At 42.7% G+C, this 21,102-nt stretch overlaps 1 long non-coding RNA gene across 1 annotated transcript in view; it reads right to left on the bottom strand.

Moving 5' to 3' along the window:
* LOC121104249 overlaps positions 1-21,102 on the bottom strand; it is a 47,503-nt gene that overhangs the window by 11,623 nt on the left and 14,778 nt on the right. The window contains exon 3 of the long non-coding RNA XR_005836527.1: positions 6,120-6,191. This is a non-coding gene — a long non-coding RNA (uncharacterized LOC121104249). The remainder of the gene's footprint in view (positions 1-6,119; positions 6,192-21,102) is intronic.

Raw genomic sequence — 21,102 nt, 5'->3', positions numbered from 1 at the left:
TGGGACTTCAACAAGATTAAAAGTTTCTGCACAGCCAAGTGAAACAGTCAGAAAAACTAGAGGCAGCCTACGAATGGGAGAATATATTTGCAAATGACACTACAGATAAAGGACTGGTATCCAAGATCTACAAAGAACTTCTCAAACTCAATACACGAGAAACAAAATAAACAAATCAAAAAATGGGCAGAAGATATGAACAGACACTTTTCCAATGATGACATACAAATGGCTAACAGAACACATGAAAAAATGTTCAAAATCATTAGCCATCAAGGAAATTCAAATCAAAACCACACTGAGATACTCACCTTACCCAGTTAGAATGAAAAGCAAAATAGACAGCAAGAAACAACAATTGTTGGAGAGGATGTGGAGAAAGGGGATCCCTCCTACATTGTTGGGGTAGAATATGAAGTTGGTACAGCCACTCTGGAAAACAGTGTGGAGGTCCCTTAAAAAGTTAAATTAGCAGCTACCTATGATCCAGCCATTGCACTACTAGGTGTTTACCCCAAAGATACAGACGAGGTGAAGAGAAGGGCCATATGCACCCCAATGTTCCATAGCAGCACAAGTATCCACAATAGCTAAATTGTGGAAGAGGCCGAGATGCCCTTCAAACAGATGACTGATTAAGAAGTTGTGGTCCATATATAGCAATGGAATATTACTCAGGTATCAGAAAGAACGAGTTCTCAACATTTGCTGCAACATGGATGGCACTGGAGGAGATAATGCTAAGTGAAATAAGTCAAGCAGAGAAAGACAACTATCATATGATTTCTCTCATCTATGAAACATAAGAACTAGATGATCGGTAGGGGAAGAAAGGGATAAAGAAAGGGGGGGTAATCAGAAGGGGGAATGAAACATGAGAGACTATGGACTATGAGAAACAAACTGAGGGCCTCAGAGGGGAGGGGGGTGGGGGAATGGGATAGGCTGGTGATGGGTAGTAAGGAGGGCACGTATTGCATGGTGCACTGGGTGTTATACACAACTAATGAATCATTGAGCCTTACATCGGAAACCAGGGATGTACTGTATGGTGACTAACATAATATAATAAAAAATCATTTAAAAAAATGTTCTTTTGACACGAAAACGCAAAATCTGCTTTCTGAATTGGAGTCTACCTGGTCTTTTTTTTTTTTTTAAAGATTTTATTTATTTATTCGACAGAGATAGAGACAGCCAGCGAGAGAGGGAACACAAGCAGGGGGAGTGGGAGAGGAAGAAGCAGGCTCATAGCAGAAGAGCCTGATGTGGGGCTCGATCCCAGATCGCTGGGATCACGCCCTGAGCCGAAGGCAGACGCTTAACTGCTGTGCCACCCAGGCACCCCAGAGTCTACCTGGTCTTAATTAAAGATATCTTCAACTTGTTTCTGCAAGAAACAGGACTGTAGTTTGTATGGAAGGTTTCACCCAGGCTTCCTAGGGACCTTGTGTGTAACAAGAAGGACTAACCCCAAGAATTCCTCCCTGGAATCTAAAATCCCGATCCTGAAGTAAAACTAGGTAGGAACTCTGGGACCTGCACTTTCTGATGAGAAAGGGGCAGGGGGGTGGGTTCTGCCCGCAAGGGAAGGGGAAAAGCTTGAGTGAGGATAAATTTTGCTATGGCTGCTTCCCTTAACCACACACAAAGCCAGCCAGAACAGAAAAGCGTAAGGAGCACAGCATTTTGTGATATACAAATAGCTTTCACCCTTAGACCATTATAATGGTCTTTGCATCTTGTAGGGAAAGCATATCAGCCATACAATTCTGGTCATGGAAACCAAGATTCAGAACACTTGTGATTTTCTAGGAATCACCAGCTGGTGAGTGGAAGAGCCGGCACTCCAACCCAGTCTTCAATACCAAAGAGATTATTCTTTCTACTACTTCACATTTTTCTCTCTCTCCACTTTTCCAGGTGTCCACTCTGTAAGGACACACAACATAGGTTTTTAAAATATGTCCACGAATTCTTCAAAACTCCTCCTTCAAAAAGAAAGAGACAGAGAGTCTACCAATTCTTCTTCCCTGTAGCATGAACTGGACTTAGTGACTCTCTCCTAACAAACAGGATATGGAGAAATGACCACACAGCGACCAGGTCATAGAAGGCTGCGGCTGTGTCTGCTGGTTCATTCATCTGCGGGAAGCCAACAGGCAAGTTGTGAAGGCACTCAGCAGCATTATGGAGAGAACTAAGGCCCCCTTTCAACAGCCAGCAAAGAACTGAAGGCTCCTGCCAACAGCCTTGTGAGTGAGCCATCTTGGAAGGGGCTCTAGCCCAGTCAGGTGTTCAGGTGACCGTAGCCTCAGCTAACATCATGACCACAACCTCCTGAGAGGCTCTGAGCCAGAACTGCCCAGAAACCACTCTCAAACTCCTGACACACGGGAACTGTGAGATAAACATTTATTGTTTCAAACCATTAAGTTTTGGGAGTAATTTGGTACACAGAAATAGATAACTAATAGGGACACCTGGGTGGCTGAGTCAGTTGAGCATCCGACTCTTGATTTCGGCTCAAGTCACGATCTCATGTGGAGATCCGTGCCAGGCTCTGGGCTGGGCTCCTGCTTGGGATTCTCTCCTTCTCCCTCTGCCCCTCACCCTCTGATCATGCTCTCTCTCTCCTCAAAAATAAATAAATAAATAAATGTATGTTAATTAATTAATTTTTAAACAAGAAATAGATAACTAATAAACTAGGGAATTCATTCTGTCCCTTGTCTCCCAAAATTGTGTTCTTTTCACCATACCATGTGGTTTTGTTTTTGTTTTTGTTTTGTTTTTATCTTTCTTTACTTTTCAAGGAATCCAGACTGTTTAAGTACAAACAACCCAGGGGACCCTCATGCTGTTCCTTGGCTCCCATAAGGCCTAACTTTTGAGCATATTTTCCCAAATTCATGATATCCTTTAGCTATTCTGCTCATCTAATTTGAGTCGGCATGTTAATGTTTAATAATGCATATCATCCCTTCCAGATAGTATGTTTGTATTTCAAAAGGGAGCTTCAACATCTGAACCTAAAGGACAGTTGCAACACAAGGTGGAGTGGGAGGGGAATTTCTGGCTCTTGAGCTGCTTATAGCATTCCATTGTATTCTTTCTATGTGAACACCCTATATCCAGGGACCCAAATCCTGGATTTGAAAAAGGTCTAACAAAGGAAGTAATCGAAGAATGATAAGTAGAAGGTTGAATCTGAAGAGGCCATATACCACATGGTTCCAATTCTTTGACATTCTGGAAAGGGCAAAACTATAGAGACAGTAAAGATCCATAGCTGCCAGGGGTTGGGGTGAGGGACTGATGACTAAGCAGAGCACGGAGGATTTTGGGGGCAGTGGAACTATTCAGTACGGCACTGTAATGACAGATACATGTTGTTATGCATTTGTCCAAACCCACTGAATGTACAGCACCAAGCGTGAGTCCTAATGCAAACTATGGACTCTGGGCGATGCTGATGTGTCAGTATAGGTTCATCGATTTTAACAAATGTACCACTCTGGTGCAGGACATTGATAGAGGAGGGAAGAAGACATGTGTGGGGACAAGGGGTATAGGGGAACTCACTGTACTTTCTACTCAATTTTGTTATGATTCTAAAACTGCTCTTTTAAAAAGTCTATAAAAAAACCCAAAATAAAATTTTTATAAAAGTATGTTAGTCTGGGGGCGCCTGGGTGGTGCAGTCAGTTAAGCATCTGACTCTTGGTTTTGGCTCAGGTCATGATCTCAGGGGCCTGGGATCGAGCCCCGCATCCAGCTCCACGCTCAGCAAGAATTCTGCTTGAGATTCTCTCTCCCTCTGCCACTCCTGCTCGTGCTCTCTCTCTCCAAAATAAAATGAATAAATCTTTTTCTTTTTTAAGTAAGTTAGTCTAGAGTCATAGATTATATAGACAAGAGGCAGACAACAATGGAGGAGACCACAGTTTCAAGGAGAGCCTCCATCCAACACCAGAATCCTTGATGCCCATGCAGTGAGGTGCCAACACGGCACCTCGTCAACAGCAAAGTCTATTTCTGAGCTGTTTGTTTTCTGCCCAGCCTTGGGCTAGATACTGGTGGTACAGAAATTATAAATGACTTTCCTGATCTACAGTCTACTTACGGAAACAACATAACACACAAGAGAAAGAATAAGCAAGAGCAACTAATACAACCCAGGATAATAGGGATTGCTGACATGTGTGGTGGTGAAGTCAGGTGTGGATTAACTAGTAGGACTGGGTGTGAGAAGTGGCTGAAATGGCGGTTAAACGATGCCAGGTGCAGAAGATAAAAGATAAAAGGTGTAGAATTGAGTGGGAGGAGTGGCTAGCTGGGTGGGGATTCAAGCAAAGCTATCTTAGAGAAGCTGGCTTCTCAGTGATGCGTTGGAGAGCCATTGCACGTGCGTTTTCAGAGAAGTTACTCTACTATCTAGGAACTTGATCTTACTCTCCAAAGGCTCAGGAAATGGGGAGCGCCCCCGTTGACAAGACGGAGCATAAACGTGCTCCCCGTGCCTGCATATAGAAACCCGCCTGGGGCTAAGTACCCGCTTTTGCAAGAGGACCTGGTGTTCCCACACAATCGTGTTCCCTTCTCCCAGACCCAGGCAGCCTGTGGCACCACCCATCTGACCCCAGTTAGGGGTGTCAAGGGCCCACTGGGTGCTGGTGAGGCAGGGCTGGTTTGTGGGCCATGAATACAGAGCACTCAGGGCCCTCAGAGGGCAGAACCGACTGCCAGACATATGCTTCCCACTAAGGGGGAAGTGAATCGGGAGGCAGAGCCAGCAAGATAGAGACCCTCGGAGCCAGGAAAACTCAAATGCTGAGACCTCTGTATCACTCTTAAATGGGAAGAGGACGGCTAAGGTCCGGCCCTTGAACTCTGCTTCTCCATACAGGTCCTGGCTGTAAAATGGGGATGATAATAGAGGTTCCTTCCCAGAGCTGGTATGAGGATTGGGTGAATTCAAACACCTACAGTCGCTCGGAATTATGCTGAGCACACAGGAAGTGCTTAATAAGTATTAGCTGTTGCTGCTGTTGTTACTAAACCCAGACAGAGGCAGCAATAGCTCCTGGAAAGGAAGTTGCCAGAGGAACCCACACAACACCGTTGACAAAGATGCTTCTGGACAGCATGCTGGGAGCTCTTTCAAATCACATTCTGCTGAGCTGACGGCCCTCGCCCTGCTGTAGGGATGGTACATTCTGGCCAAGCCCCGGGATCCTGCCAGAGGCCGTCCTGCCTCACTATCGGTTTGGGGCTGCCCAGGACTGGGGCCCCGCTGTTCACTCAGAGCCTGTGCTGCGGGGACCATCCCGAGGCGACGCAGCCACCCCGATCTCAGCCCCCAGCATGCAGTCGGCAAGGAAACACAGCCTCGTCCTCGAGGGGGGAGATGTGACCCGAGAAAATCATGTTGCCATTATCTCAGGCACAGCCGACCCTGCAGCCTGCATTAATCCCCTCGGTTTGGTGAAGAGCAATCCCCAGGGTATCTTTAGAATTCACACTCCAAACGCTTTAGCAAGGACACACTACTGACGAGTGAGGGGGTGAAGTGGCTTAGCTCAGTTGTCGCAGTCACAGAAGGAGGGGCCTCGTTGTTTCAGCAGGACACAGAACGTTAGCATTTAAAAAACACCAATGGCGTCTCCTGAGAACTTTCTGTTTCCCCTGCCAAAGCAGCTCTCCTTGTCACTATCCCTGTTTTATGTGGCCAAGAGTGAAAGATGCAAAAGTCCTGGAAACCTCTTGCTTTTCTTTGTAGAGACCCTCTCCCCACAACTATTCTTATGCTAAAATCTGTGTTCTACTCTTTGGCTCAGCTGGCTTCTAGACTTGGAAGCATCTAAATGTTGGTCACTCATTCGGAATGATTTATCAAGGACTTACCGGGGTGCCTGGGTGGCGCAGTCGTTAAGCGTCTGCCTTCCGCTCAGGGCGTGATCCCGGCATTATGGGATCGAGTCCCACATCAGGCTCCTCCGCTATGAGCCTGCTTCTCCCTCTCCCACTCCCCCTGCTTGTGTTCCCTCTCTCGCTGGCTGTCTCTCTCTCTGTCAAATAAATAAATAAAATCTTTAAAAATAAATAAAAGGACTTACCATGTGCCAGGCACTGTACGAGGCCCCGAGGGTGAAAAGATAAATTGTCTGTGCTCCAGGGTCCCAGTCCACCTGGTGGGGTCACAACCACGAAAAAAGCAATGTAATAAATTCTATACCATAGAATAGTTATGTTATGTTAAGACTTTGCAGAGAGTTCACGGAGAGTCTACACCCATAACATAGCACCTGAGGAATGTCTTAGAGTTTACCCCTGTCAGGGAGAATTACGTTTTAATAAAAGTACTGAAGGCTTTCAAGACAAAAAAGGAATTCATGTCTGTGGCAGACACTCCCTGCTGGTGAGAGAGATGGGGGGCAGGAATTTTCCATGCCCTTTCCAATCATCTGATTCCACCTCCCTTAGACGGCAGCCCCAAAAGCCAAGATTAGAGCTCAGATGCCCCACCTTCCTGCCAAGCATCTTATCAGAAGAATCACCTACACTAAAGATTTCTCTATGAGAGGGCAAGGTTTTCCTGCTGTTGAGAAAAGCAGTGTTTTTTACCATATCTTTACACCAAGGACATGATTTCTCCCAAGTCTCAAACCCTTTCTCAGGGGAACAGGATGTCAGGAGTCTGTTGCTAATGCATTATCATTTATCTGCTAAGACAAACTGATGGGTCCCTGGCCATGGAGGTGGGCTTGTCGTGGGTCTGCCCTGCAGCAGCAGCTAACACTAGGCGTTATCAGCTGGAAGGGTCTCCTTCTTTTGTGGAAAGCTATTTGGGATGAATAGGGATAGAGTTCTTATCTTTTTACAAGCCAATTCTTTCTAAGGATAACTTCACCGGGTGATCGACATAGTAAGGGAAAAGGGAAACACCCTACACATTTGGGGCATCCTGGAAAGAGCCCCCCCTTTGAACTCTGCCCTGCCTATTGCCACCGACCATGGCCCAAATTAGGGATAGACTGTCCTGGGGGCCTACCCCTGCGAGGTGAAGACACTCATTTAAAAATAAACAAAACTGGAGAAGAAGCTACGGGAATTGGGTCTGCAGATCAACAGACGACCCATAGGACAAACACAGTATGAACGGGTCCAAGAGAGAAGCCCAGGAGAAACGGAGACACAGAGAGTTAGCAGCCTGCCGGCAAATTCACCCCACAGAGCAGACACTATCTAATAGCCACCTCTACCCAAGGCCGGCTGAGTGACTGAAACACTAAGTGCTATAAAAGAGGAAGGAGCCAACGAGGAAAACGATTCTGTGGGTCGGGGGGCAGGAAGTCAAAGAAAACTTACAGAGCACATGGGACTTGTGTTGGGTCCTTAGAGCCCAGACCGAAATAAAGTAAAGCAATCTCAGAACCAACAACTGTAACTCAAATGATATTTTCAGGTATCCGAATCAGGGATTTGAATTGTATACATGAGGGGTATAGCACACTAACTTACTGAAGCTAGAGCTGGCTCACGTAGTGATTTTTATTAAACTATGAATTGATTTAAACTGGAAAAGATTTGTTTTTATAAAATGACCAAATCAAACCAGAGGGAAATAAACCAACTGTATTCTTCTAAGATGACCAATAAAAATTAAAACAAAGGCATTCATTCATTCATTTGTTCCTTTGACAAACACTGAGTGTCTACTAGTGTCATTCAACATTCTAGGAGAATGAGACATCTAAGGTTCTTGCCTTTGGAGCTTACAGTTAGGTAGGGGGAAGACAGACAATAAAACAGATTGAATAAGTAAGTAAATATCTGGAAGTAATAGGATGAAAATAAAACCAAGTAATGTGCAAGAACTACTTATTCAGATTGGGTGGTCAGGAAAGGATTTTCTGTGGGAAGTGACACTTGATAATTAAAGGAAATGATGAGTAGGAGCTGGAAAGGCAAAGATAGGGTACAGGGATGATTGTTCCAGGCCGAAAACCAAGCATGAAGGACCTAAGGTAGGAGCACTTAATGTGTTCAAGAAACCAAAAGAGAACAAGGGCTAAAAAGTGGTGGGCAGGAGAAGGTAGGACAAAATTAGTTAGGAAAGCTAGGAGGGCCACGTCATGGAAGGCCTCATGGGCCACGGTCAGGGCCTTGGACTTTGCTCTAAGTGTGATGAGAGGCCATAGGTGGTTTCAGCTGCTGAGTGGAAAATGGGCGTACAGAGTGAGAGGCGGGGGCAGGGAGACTACACTAGGGGCCATGGCAGTAGCCTGGTGAGAGAGGGTGATGGTTTGGACGAGGCATGCATGCCAGCTGACCCAAATCTCAATTTTTCCATTGCCTTCATGGAAAAGCATCAGCAAGCTGTTCTTAAGTTACCTGGTGGTTGAAAAACAAAAATGAATTCTCCCAAATAAGATTCAATGAAACCACGTAGGGATGCTCTTTTCCAATAGGCCATGCTAGAGTTGTCTTAGTCTCAGACAAAAGAATAGACCAAACACCACTTTTGGTGCCTGAATCTTTAATAGCCTTGGAATTTGAGAAGATGAGCTTGAACTAGCTGGCCTGGGTTTGGACAGCAGGGATTGAAAGGGAGTTTGGGTGCCATGCTGAAAAGCGGGGGACACTCCTGCACCTCCAGCTACCTAAATTGGCAGTTGTCTGTTCTTTTGGTGTAGGATTATTCCTGCGGAAACTCAGTTTTGTCTTGAACGGATTATCGAGAGTAAGGTTGGAGAACAGGAGATGGGTTTGAATATGAATCTCTTCTGGTATCTTCTAAGCTCTTTAGCAAATCACACACCAGTCTAAAACTGGTTCTTCTTGGCTGGGTGGGAGAAGAAAGGGTTAGATTTTATCTGTCATGAGTCGCCATGTGCACAGAATATTATATAATGTTCTACAAGGTACACAGAAGTTGTAAAAGGCGTATTATTATTTGCCAGATGCCAACTGTGTTTATATAACTTGATTTTCTTGGTTAGTGATCTCCATTTTGAAAATTACCTCAAACCCATAAATCAAACTCCATTTCATGCTATGAGAGAGCTACAGATTAGGCTAGCAAGCCCTGTGTGGGGTTCTTTATAAAAGAATAAGAGACTCAAACTTGTGCTCCTAATGCCCATTTTATATGCATGACTTGAGTTGAGTTCCTTATGCATAATTCATGTGGTCATTTACAGGCTTTTTCATGACTCCTCCTTTAAGAGTTAACTGACAAAGGACGTTATCAGCCATGGTAACCAAGATATTATGCAAATCTATCTCTGAGCCAAGGGAAAAGGGGGTGGGTTGATTAATTAAAAAGATAGAGGAGGAAAGAGGGGTACACATCCCTCTTGATGTTACTCATCATTTATTAATGTATTTAACTGAAAAGAATTTTGAAAGGTAAATATGTGTTTGTGCTTTTCCTCTGGGTGTGAGGGCACTGCTTAGCCCTGTGAGCAACCATTTGAATGAATGCAAAACTACTGATTTCATTCATTTCATTTCCTCTCCCTCCAAGGAACAGCACATGAGAAGGTGGGTTTGGTATCAGGTGACACCAGATTCGTGTTCCCTTTAGCCCATTAAACTAATCAAGTCACTTCTTTTAACAACTTACTTTCTTGCATATGCAGTGTAAATAAAAATACTTGTCCCTATTTATTTACCTTGGTACAGGGTGGGAGGGGACAACATAAGGGTATGAATAGAAGAAGACAGCAATTATTGGGGGTCATCTGGAAGCTGGATGTCAGAAGCAGAGACCAAGAGAGGTGATTTTCCCAGAGGCATTGGGGTGATAGAGAACCAAGTCAAAGCAAAGGTCCAGCAAAGTATTCCCACGACAAAGCTCCTGACAGAGCTGCTATTCACTGAATCCTGGAAGGAAACAAAGTGGGACCCTCTAACCTGCCAACTGAGACTTTGAAATTTTCATTTCCATAAATTGGTCCAAAAACAGTGATAGGATCTGACTCATGAGTAGAGTTTACCCTTTACCTGAAGAACAGATGTTCCCATCAAGTGCAGCTATAAAGCAAGACTGAATCAAGAAGCAAGTTAGTCTTTCTCCCCCTCTCTCTCACTCTATTCCTCTCTCCCATCCTCCCGCTCACCCCACCCCACCCCACATCTGTCTCTCTCAGGCTTTCATACAGATTGAGACAAGGTCAGGGCTCCTATCCAGGAGACTCTTCCAGAGACAGTGAGCAAAGCCATCAAAGGTCTTTCTGGATTCCACAAACAGTCCCAGAGTAGCTTCAAATTAATGGGTGACTACTCCTCGACTAATAGAATCCCTGGGACAAGACAGCAACCAATTTCCCTGTGAGATGCTTGGCTTCTGACCTTACTTCCTGTACCTGAGAACTGAAGACACCTACTCCCATATCGCGAGTATTTGTTCTTCAGTACATTCTATTTTAAAATTATGGTACAATTACTTTCTAATCCCACATTATGAAGCATTTGTGGATTATTCTGATTCAGCCGTGGAGTGCACAGCACCTTGTTACCGTTCCAAAATAACCTCTGTTATTTTTTGATTATACAAATAATATGTTTATTGTATAAATTTTAGAAAACAAAGAAAAACCTGAATAAAGAATTAAAAGTTCCTTGTCAGTATTTGATGTGTTTTCTAAGGTTTTTTTTTTTTTCTGTATGTATGTGAATACATCTATAATTGCAACAATAAAAGCATGGCCTATTTCCCCATAGAAAAAAAGTTATAATGGGGTTACCTCTGATTTTAGCACTTCATCCCAAGGACCATAAATGATGTGCCATAAAACATAGCTACAACTACAGAGTCCTATAACCATTTAAAATTAGTCTTCTTGGGGAGCCTGGGTGGCACAGCGGTTAAGCGTCTGCCTTCGGCTCAGGGCGTGATCCTGGCGTTATGGGATCGAGTCCCACATCGGGCTCCTCCACTGGGAGCCTGCTTCTTCCTCTCCCACTCCCCCTGCTTGTGTTCCCTCTCTCGTTGGCTGTCTCTATCCTGTCGAATAAATAAAAATAAAATCTTTAAAATAAATAAATAAATAAATAAATAAATAAATAAATAAATAAATAAATAAATAAAATTAGTCTTCTTAAATGAATAATGTCAGACTTCCTGCCAATATCCCAGATTGCAATGAGGTCACAGAGGCTTCCAAGCCACTGAATACCACTATTAACTTTTTCAAGAGGTGAGCATTCTCGGAATTAAGAATTCTCTTCCCAACCTTCCAGGAAGAGGAATCTCCAGGATCCCCAGAACAATGGATTTTCAGAGATTTGCTGTTTTCCTAGCAAAGCTGGTACCAGTCCACAACCCCAGGCTCTAAGTCTGACCAGTTGTTGGACTGATATCACTGCGGTCTTTGCCCGTCCTCTCTGGAAAATAGAAGCCAGGTAATCCCATAACTCCTTCCCCCGCCCCATAATTACTTATAGTAAAAAAGGCAAGCCTCTCTCAGTTTCTCGTATCTCACATATCCTTAACTCTGTATTCCTTAAAGCTTCTTTCTCATCTTTTTCCACTGTGATTTTTTTTTTCTAAGAAAACTGCCTACCATTCCCTCTGGAATTCTCACTCTTTGTAAAACAAAAACAAACAAAAAAAACCCTCCATTTCTGGTAATATCATAGGTTATTTGGAACAACTTCCTGCTGGAAACAACTAAAAAAGAGCTGAATTCACTTCCAAGTCTTCCTGAAAGAATCAAAGAAGTCAACAAAGAATTGTAAAACTGAAGAGAAATTCTGATAGCTCAGTGAGTTCAATAAGCAGAAAACTTACTAAGAGCATGTGTCCATTCTGAAAAGTTTAAAGTTTGGTTTTAATGGCCTTGTGGGTGAAGGGCATGTTTACCAATCCATGGACCCACACAAGGCAGAGAGTCTGGACAGGTTCCATAGTAAGCTAGGACTTCCGAAGACCACAGTCTCAGAGTGAGGCTAAAGTGGCTCACCCTGGGAACCTCAATCCTTAAATCTGACAAGGTGGTCCTAGGTTATTAGTGTCCCAAGATCCCAAGCAGCAGCAAAGAAATTCTTTCTGTAGAATTCATCGTAAGCTTTGAGTTTATTACAAACTTTTTTTCAATTATAATGACATGTACATGACATGTACATAATCACAGCTAACAACTCCAGAGCAATAAGCAATAAACAAAAACTCATGTGCACAGGGGCGCCTGGGTGGCTCAGTCGTTAGGCATCTGCCTTTGGCTCGGGTCATGATCCCAGCATTCTGGGATCGAGCCCCACATCGGGCTCCCTGCTCAGCAGGAAGCCTGCTTCTCCTTCCCCCACTCCCCCTGCTTGTGTTCCCTCTCTCTCTGCCTCTATCTCTGTCAAATAAATAAATAAAATCTTAAAAAAAAAAACTCATGTGCACAACTTCAGATCTTGAAAGTATCAGATAAAGACTATAAAACAATTATGCTTGTGTTTAAAGTTTATGAAAGACATGCTTGAAGGTATCTTCAGGGAACATAAAACCATCAAAAAGCTATATAATATATTTTTAAAAGAACCAAATAGAACTTCTGTGAAAGAAAAATGCAATTAACAAATTAAAAATTCCGTGGATGGGTTTTGATGATGCTGAAGAGAGAATTAGTAAGCTGAAATATGGGTCAGAAAAATTATCCACAGTGGAGCATAGAAAGACAAAAAAAATGGAAATTGCAGAAGAGAAGGTAAGAAACAGAGGACAGAGGGAGAAAGTCTAACATGTATTTAATTGGTGTCAGAAGAAGCTAGGTATTATGGGGCCAAGACAGTATCTGAAGAGATAATGGCTAAAAATGTTCCAGAGTTGGTGAAAGATGCCAATCCAAAAATTCAAAAATCACTACAATATTTAGCAATGTAGCTAAAAATGCTAGACACATTATAGTGAGAGTACAGAAAACGAGAGACAAAGATAAATAAAACCTTAAAAACATCCAGAGGAAGAAAGGCATCAACTTCAAGGGCACATCAATTAAACTGACAGTCAATTTCTCAACAGCAATGATGGAAACAAGAAGACAATGCAGTCCTATCTCCGAAGAGCTGAAAGATTAGTGCCACTTGAATTTTACAGAAAAGAACCAAATAGAACTTCTGTGAAAGAAAAATGCAATTAACAAGTTATGTGTTATACTGTACATTTAGGTTTTGGTGTACTTTTTCTATGTGTGTTGTATTTCATAATGAAAAGAAAGGAAAAGAAAAACAGAAACTCCCCCGTAGTTTCAACCTCTTCACAAAAGAATTCATTCAATCTCCTTGTCTTGGTGGAGATCTGGCTCTCTCCATCCACATCTCTCCTCTCCTTTTAGGGCCTTGTTGCTGCTTCCAGAACATAACTCTTTTATTTTCCACTGAAATCCATGCCATCTAGCTCAGTTGCCTGCTATCCATCTTGATTTACACACACACACACACACACACACACACACACACACACACACCCCTACTTAGGCCCGTTGATTGAAGACATTGGCCCTGACTCCAGCTTTCTCTCTGACCCATCTCACACCATCACCGTGAGTGGCTTCAACATCCACATGACCAAATCAGCTCACAAACCACCTTCAACTGTGGACACCACCCCCACCCCCAGTTTCAACACTCTTTCATCTTAACAACCCATTCCCATGGTCATATCCTGGACTCTGAAATGCTGTTTTAAATATTTTACCTTATTTTTAAAGCACAAAAGCAATACAAACTCACTATAAAAGAAACAGTGTAAATACTATTGACTTTTTTAAAAAGAGAGAGAGACAAAAAGAAAATTAAAATCACTTATGATCCCACCCTCCAGAAATAACAGGCCATAGCTGTGCATGTCTGCCCCCAGGTGTTTGGGTGCCTAAGAGAAAGACAATCTGTCTTTCACAGCATGGGCCCGTCCTTCCAACTAAATCATGTGCTTGTCTGTTAACAGTCAACAGTTAACCTGAGTTCTGTTCTGGACGCACACAGACCATCACTTTGACCTTAGCAAGTGGCCTCCTTTCTCTGGATAACATTCCCTTTTCTGTAGAACAAAAGCATTGACTCTGATGGTTTCTTTTTTTTTTTTTTAAGATTTTATTTATTTATTTGTCAGAGACAGTGAGAGCACAAGCAGGGGGAGCAGCAGGCAGAGGAAGACGCAGACTCCCCACTGAACAAGGAGCCCGATGAGGGACTCGATCTCAGGACCCCAGGATCATGACCTGAGCTGAAAGCAGGCACTTAACCTACTGAGCCACCCAGGTGTCCCGACTGACGGTTTCTAAGGTGTCTTCTGGTATAGGATATCCATATTCCTAAGACTTCCCTAAAAGTGAAACTTGGGGGAACATCTGCACAGTCAGCCTCTGCAGCTGGGCTGACTGTACCATCAGAGTGAGAGGCCCAATCTGACGAACACTGTTATCAGCCAGAAGGCCCGCTGCACGAATTCATGGCCGTGATATTACTGTGCATTTTTAATCAGCGGCTATTATGATGAACAGCATTTTCCCATTTCTATTTCCTGCACTCCCTTGACACCTCCATTCCCATTTTCAAAGCCTGCGGAAACAGCTCGCTTCGCTCCAGACGTCCGTGCTTATTAACACCAGGACAGGACAGATGTGCACCGGAACGGGCACAGATCGCATAATCGAGATGGACATAAAAGCTTTCTATGTTGATGTTCTTACATATCATTTATTGACAATACAATCCTGTTTAACGCTTTCCAATCCCATTTCGGGGTTTGTCAGGAGCATGCTGGGACATTGTTCACAAGCCATCTTGTACTGATTCCTTGGCAAGAAAGTGAAAAATCTTTGGAGGGTGTCAGGCTAATGCTGGCCATAACAAGAAATTCAGACCATGATTCTGTGTTTGGTGCCCAAAGGGCCTCTGCTCCCCTAAGCACTGGTTCAGACAGCACCCAGGCTCCATGCCTGAGTGAGGTCCGGTCGTCACCGCCCCCTTCCTGAGCCCCTCCTGCCCACTCACTTTTCTCACTTGCAGGTTGCACGAATGACGGGCAAAATTCAGGACTGTGACAGAACTCTGAAGCAAGCAGGTGAGCCAGATACTATTCCCTGGTCTATGGAAGCACGGGATCAAAACCAGACATCACGATTCGGTGAGTAGGTAGAAGACTACAGACAGAATACTCAAATCCCAAACAAATGCTGAAGCAGGGTTTACATGGTCACCCAGTCCAGCGTAAGTACATCTGAGCATGAAGAGAGATCAGGAGCTGAGAGGAATACCGGGTGTGTGTACCCACAATCAGAGAACCCCTGACCCATGCCAACGTACCCCCACACTGCATATTCAGTATGGAAGTCAATTCAGAAATGGTCGAAGCATACTTAACATCAGGTTTCCTCACATTTACTGAAAGAGTATACAGCACAGTAGTTAAGGGCTCAGCTCCGGAACCAAGCATAACCGAGTTCAACCCCAACTTCCACGAACTATACTTTTCTCAAGCCAAATGGGAATAATAATAACACTCCCTTCCTAAGATAATTGTGAAAATTAAATGAAAGGATGCACATAAAGTACTGACTATAGCACCTGCCACATCCAGAGCTCGAAAATCATAAGCTATTGTCATGGGTTGTAGGTGAGCTCCCTTTTGGCTACTTGAGATAATGGTTAGAGATTAAGTCCATTTCCTTAAATCTCTACCAATACCAACAAACGTATTGATAAGCTTAGTTCCAATACTTGTGATTATGATTTTCTCTAATTCCACCTGTCTTCATCTTTACTTATTTATTTTTTTTGTCCTGTGATGTTAAGGACAATGTTTTTTGGTAATTTTATATATTCGAAAGTCCCTGTAGAAATTTAAACGGTCATATTCATTTCTTTAGTTCCGCATTTCTGAAGTAGTTAGCACACAGTAGTGCGTTTCTTTAGAGTAGGAACTTGTCACGTGTTGAAATTATTCTTTAAAAGTATAAACTTCTATACAATCATTAGGGGCTATTTTAAGTAAGTCATTTTTTTCTTTCAATAATTCCACGTATGCAAAGATTTGAAACCATAGGCAGTAAAATTCATGGTCCGAAAGGGCTATCAAAGTTCAGGTAGCCTGAAGGACTTGGCACACTGTCGGTGCTTAATAATAATGTATCCTAATCATTAACATTGACTCTTTCTTCAAGTTTAGAGTTTTGTAGAAAATCTTGTATACAAGATGTGCCAACTTGCGGGGATCGTTGTGCAGGGCGCTCGAATGTGAAAGCCGCAGGCGTTCACAGCGTCATTAGGGCGGTGCCCGCACACCAGCTCGATTACAGTCGATTCCAGGGCTGGCTAATTCAGTGCTGGATCACCAAGGACCCAGATTCTCTACTTCCACTCTGCTATCTGTCCTCACTGGGTCACCTTGATCCTCAGGCTGCTTGCCTTTCTGGTAACTTCCCATCCAGATATAAGGGTACCCAAAGGGAGAAGAGGTATCTATCCGACTTAGGCATTCGGTTTTAACGGGTTGCTTTCTTTTCCCACCAAACGCATGCCCCTTCCTCGTCCTCTATTCTCCCAATAGAGTTACATCACAATTTTGATTAGAGAGATATTCAGTGTTTATGCTCTGATGACTATTTAGACATTATTCAGACTGAGTCAGATGTTATCCTATGATTTATATTCTCTTTCTTGTACAACTTTGGACTTTCCCTGGAGTTAACAACTACCTACTTTTATTTACTTATTTTTGAACATACTTACTACTGATTCAACCAAAAAGTCTCCATTAGTCAACTAAATTCCTCTCAAGATGTTCGGAAACATGAGAAATTTATCAAATCATATTCTTGAAGAATGTTCTCTTGGAGACTTCTGACCTGTTCTGATCAGAGCTAGCTGCCATTTGGGGATACTTGTTAACATCACCCTAAGCTAAGATGTCCTTTTTTCCCTGTCTCTTCTTTCGACAATTCTTTGTTGTTGTTGTTGTTTACTACTGAGTTTTTGTGGTGCACACCCTTCTGTAGCCTCCCTCAAAAAAGGAATGGATCAGAGGTAAATTTATGAGATCTTGCAAATGTCCTCATCTTCATTTGCTTGATAGCTTGGTGGGAATTAGGATTATAGGTTATAAAACACTTTGTTTCTGATATATTTGAGGACATCTCTCTACTTTCTTCTAGCTTCCAGTTTTGCTGGTGAAAAATCCAGAACTGTTCTGATTCATTATCTTTTGTTACATAATCTGTTTTCTTTTCTCTCTAGAAACTTGTAGGATCGTATCTCTGTGCCCGTGTTATGAAATTTAATGAGACGATGCCTTGATGTGAGTCTGTTTTCGTCTATGTTGATGGCCACTCAGTGGGCTCTGTTTCCTTTAGTTCCAGAAAATGTTGTTGAACCACTTCTTTGTTATTTTTTTTTTCATTTCCACGTTATAAGCTTTTTATTTGCCAATGTAATGAGCAAAACAGATAAATTTTTAAATGTTCGATATTCATTTCTTTGGTCATAGTGATGTTGAGTATATTTTCATACTACTTTTACTGTTTTTATTTCCTATGTTAATTATCTGTTTGTGTCTTTTGTCCATTGCATTCCCTTTCCTTCCAGCAGCACTTTCCCTAAAGACTCTCCAGCCATTATAAAAGTATTAAAAAACGAGAAGAAACATAGGAAGAGGAGAATTCATATGACGCCACCACCCAAAGACAGCCAGCCACAGTAGATAATTTGTTTTCTTTCATCCTCCTTTCCTTTTTGTTCTATGCATATGATTGTGGACCTGTCGTTATCTGACAAAGTTTGTGATCGTCCTGTTTGTACAACTATGTGCTCTACAATTCTATTTTTTATTTTTAAACCTCTGAAGAGGGCACTTTCAAATGTTGAGTCACTCAATTCTCTTTTAAATTTTTTATCAAGGAGTTCTCTCCTATAAAATCTGAATTTCCACTGTGCCTACGTAGCACTTGCTCTGAAATCAAGGCAGGGAACGGGCTGTACCTCTGAAGACATGTGTAATTGGAAAATTTAAAAATAGTTCTGTGAAGAAAGGGAGTAGGTTTAAAATAAGGGCTGGGAATCTCGAAGATTCCAAGCTCAGGAATTCCCCGCTCATGGCAGAGCTTCCTGATTTCTCTCTTTCCNGTACCTAGACCCTCTTTCTTCTCTCCTTCCAACACGCAGGTCCTCACCCCACCTTTCTTTCCTCACTGCCCATTCTAGATCCTGGTGGCCCAGAGGCCTTCGCCCCTGGTGAAGAAATCTCCAGAGTCCTTCCTCCAGAATTCTTCATGACTCACTCCTGCACCGCCTTCCAGTTTTCACCCCCTGGTCACACATATCCACACCCACCTCGGGCCACACTCTCAATTCCCTATATCTTATTCCACGGTTTCTTTTGTTCCTAACCACACAAATATATGGTCTCTAGTATTTATTCTGTGTCTCCTATCCACCCCACTCCTGAGGTTAGAGATCTTTGTTATGTTCACTAACGTATCCCCAGAGTGACTAGGACAGTGCCTGGCACACAGCATGTGTCAATAACTTATTCATTTCGTTGACTGAATAAATGATTGCTCAAACAAGCACCCCCACATGCCTTTACCAGCCTGGCTTTCTCCCACCTTCACTGCGTCAATTTCCAAATTTGAATTGAGCCAACGCTCACTTTTTCAGCCTCTGATGCTGTAGCTTCTGCCATTTTCAGGCTGCTGAGAGTCTGCCAAGTGGATGCACCAGAAAGTCATACTGCTAAACCTCACGTGTGCCTTTAGTCATACCTAGCCGTCTTTGTATCTAGCTCGCGTTGCCTCCCTAGCAAATTCCACACTGTGATGTTCTACAGCAACTTCCCTTTTCGAATTTGCATGAAGCCAGATTTGTGGCCCACCCATAGCCCATGTTCAGACTTGAGCAGTTGTTTTCATTTTTGCAATACCTTTTTTGCAGCTCTTACTTTGTACAAATTTAGTGTAGTAATTATGTGTAACATTCAGCGGAAGTAATTTTCCAGTTTGATGATTGCCTTTTCATTCATTTTCACCTTTTTATATATACACACTAGTTTTTTTGTTTGTTTGTTTTTAAAAACTTACTTACTTGGGGGGGGCACAGAGAGAGGGAGAGAGAAACTTAAGCAGACTCCATGCTGAGCATGGAGCCAGACCTGGGGCGATCTCACCTCCCTCAGGTCACGACCTGAGCCGAAGCCAAGTCCAAAATTAACCAACTGCTCTACCCCAGCATCCCTGTACCCACTGTTCTTAAATATTAGAGCTATGTATCATTGCCTTTGGAATCTTTTCATTTGCTTTTAGACTTGAAGAGTCGTCTCTGAGCCAGAAATGTGATACCGTCTTCTAGTTTTTGTTTTTAATAGTTTGAGATTTCTACAAGTTGTTCTGCACATACTGGCACAGCTCATGTTATCATATAAATTCTTCCTCCAACTAACCAACCACTAATGTTCCAGTTTGGGAGTTTTAGCTGGACCAACAAAAAACACCATTTCCCCCTCGTGAATTAGAAACTACTTAAGAAATAAAGATACAGTGTAGGCAGATGTTGTCTTCTTAATTCTGTAAAGCTGATTAGAACACTAATGTTAAATAATCAGACAAAATAATCTGCTAACACACCTCCTCCCTGGATTAAGCTACCCACCCCCGGAACGGGGGTCCTGATAGACCTCCAGTGAATCCCACAAGTGCAGGAGCAGGAACCCTCTAAGGGACCCCTGAGCAGAGGGCAGACCAGCATCCAGTTTATCTGCAGGCCCGCAGATCCAAATGAGGGAGGAAGGGCTTGAGTCACAAGCACTCTTGTTTCTCTTTCTAAACTCATCAGTCAGGTATTTCCCTCCTCCTCCCCTAGAAAGGAGAAAGTGAGGGCTTGGGGGGCGGGGGGGGGGGGAGCAGGCAGTGTGACTGTAGCTGATGACCCTGTACCTAGAAACACACACTCAGGAAAATAGCTTCTCTCTACCCCTTCCTCCGACCGGACTCTCACCTCCGAGCAACATCCAGCACCTTCACTGGAGAACCCTTCGCTACCGTCCTGTTTTGTGATGCCATCTTTATCATCACTGTGGATGTTCTATGGGCTACTCTGGCCTCCCCTGTTTCACTAACCTCTGCTAACAGTAGAAACAAATTGATAACATTATCGTTCTTTTCTGTTGTCTTTTGCTTTCTGGGAAAGCTGATCCCTCCCTGCCACCCCTCTTTCTTCTTTTTTTTTTCCCCCTCAAAATGTATTAGTTATATTGTCTGTTGTCCTCCAGATGCACTTTAGAATGATTTTGTCATATTCCAAAAATAACCCTTTTGGGATTTTATTTGGAGTTATAGCTATAAATTAATTTGGTAGGAATGACATCTTTATAATATTCTGTTCTGTCCGAGAACATGGTATGGTTCTATTTACTCAAGTCTTCTTTTATATCTTGTAGTAAAATCTTGTCATTTATTCATATAAATCTTTCATATTTTTTGTTAAGTTATTCCTAGGCATTTCATCGCTTTTGTTACTATTGGGAATGCAATATTTTTCCCATCATGTTTCCTCACTGGTTATACTTAGCATATAGAAAATCTAGTAATTTTCAGATATTTATCTTTATATGTGTGTGTGGATGTTTCAAATTAAGTCATTCTTTTCACTCTTTTATTAATGTCAATATTCCCCTGGGCCATGTTACCAAAATCATCTCAGATCTCCTTCTTGCAAAACCCTGTGTTTTCTGTTCAGTCCTTACCATCCTTGACATCTTTGCTGATCTCTCTCCTCCTTTTTAAAAAGCTATTATTTATTAAGTACCTCTTGTGAGTCAGGAATCGTGCTAAGTGTTTGATTTAGACTAATGCATACAGTCCTCATGAGAGCCGTATTTTGGGTAGGTCGTATTCTACCCATTTTACAGATGAAGCTGAGACTTAGATGGATAAGCAAAATCCCCCAAGGTCACACAATAAGTAAGGGACAGTACTGGGCATTTTCAATCCTTGGTTGCCTTCTATGACATTTTGTTTGCCTTGTTCCTTTTATCCTGTATCTCTGTTGTTCATTTTTAAAATTTGGGACATTTTCAGTCATTTTTTCTTTCAAATATTTTTTCTGAAGTTTCCT

Source organism: Ursus maritimus, unplaced genomic scaffold (assembly GCF_017311325.1).
Source record: "Ursus maritimus isolate PB19 unplaced genomic scaffold, ASM1731132v1 scaffold_20, whole genome shotgun sequence".
Classification (NCBI taxonomy): domain Eukaryota; kingdom Metazoa; phylum Chordata; class Mammalia; order Carnivora; family Ursidae; genus Ursus; species Ursus maritimus.
This window is presented reverse-complemented; position numbering and strand designations above follow the sequence as displayed.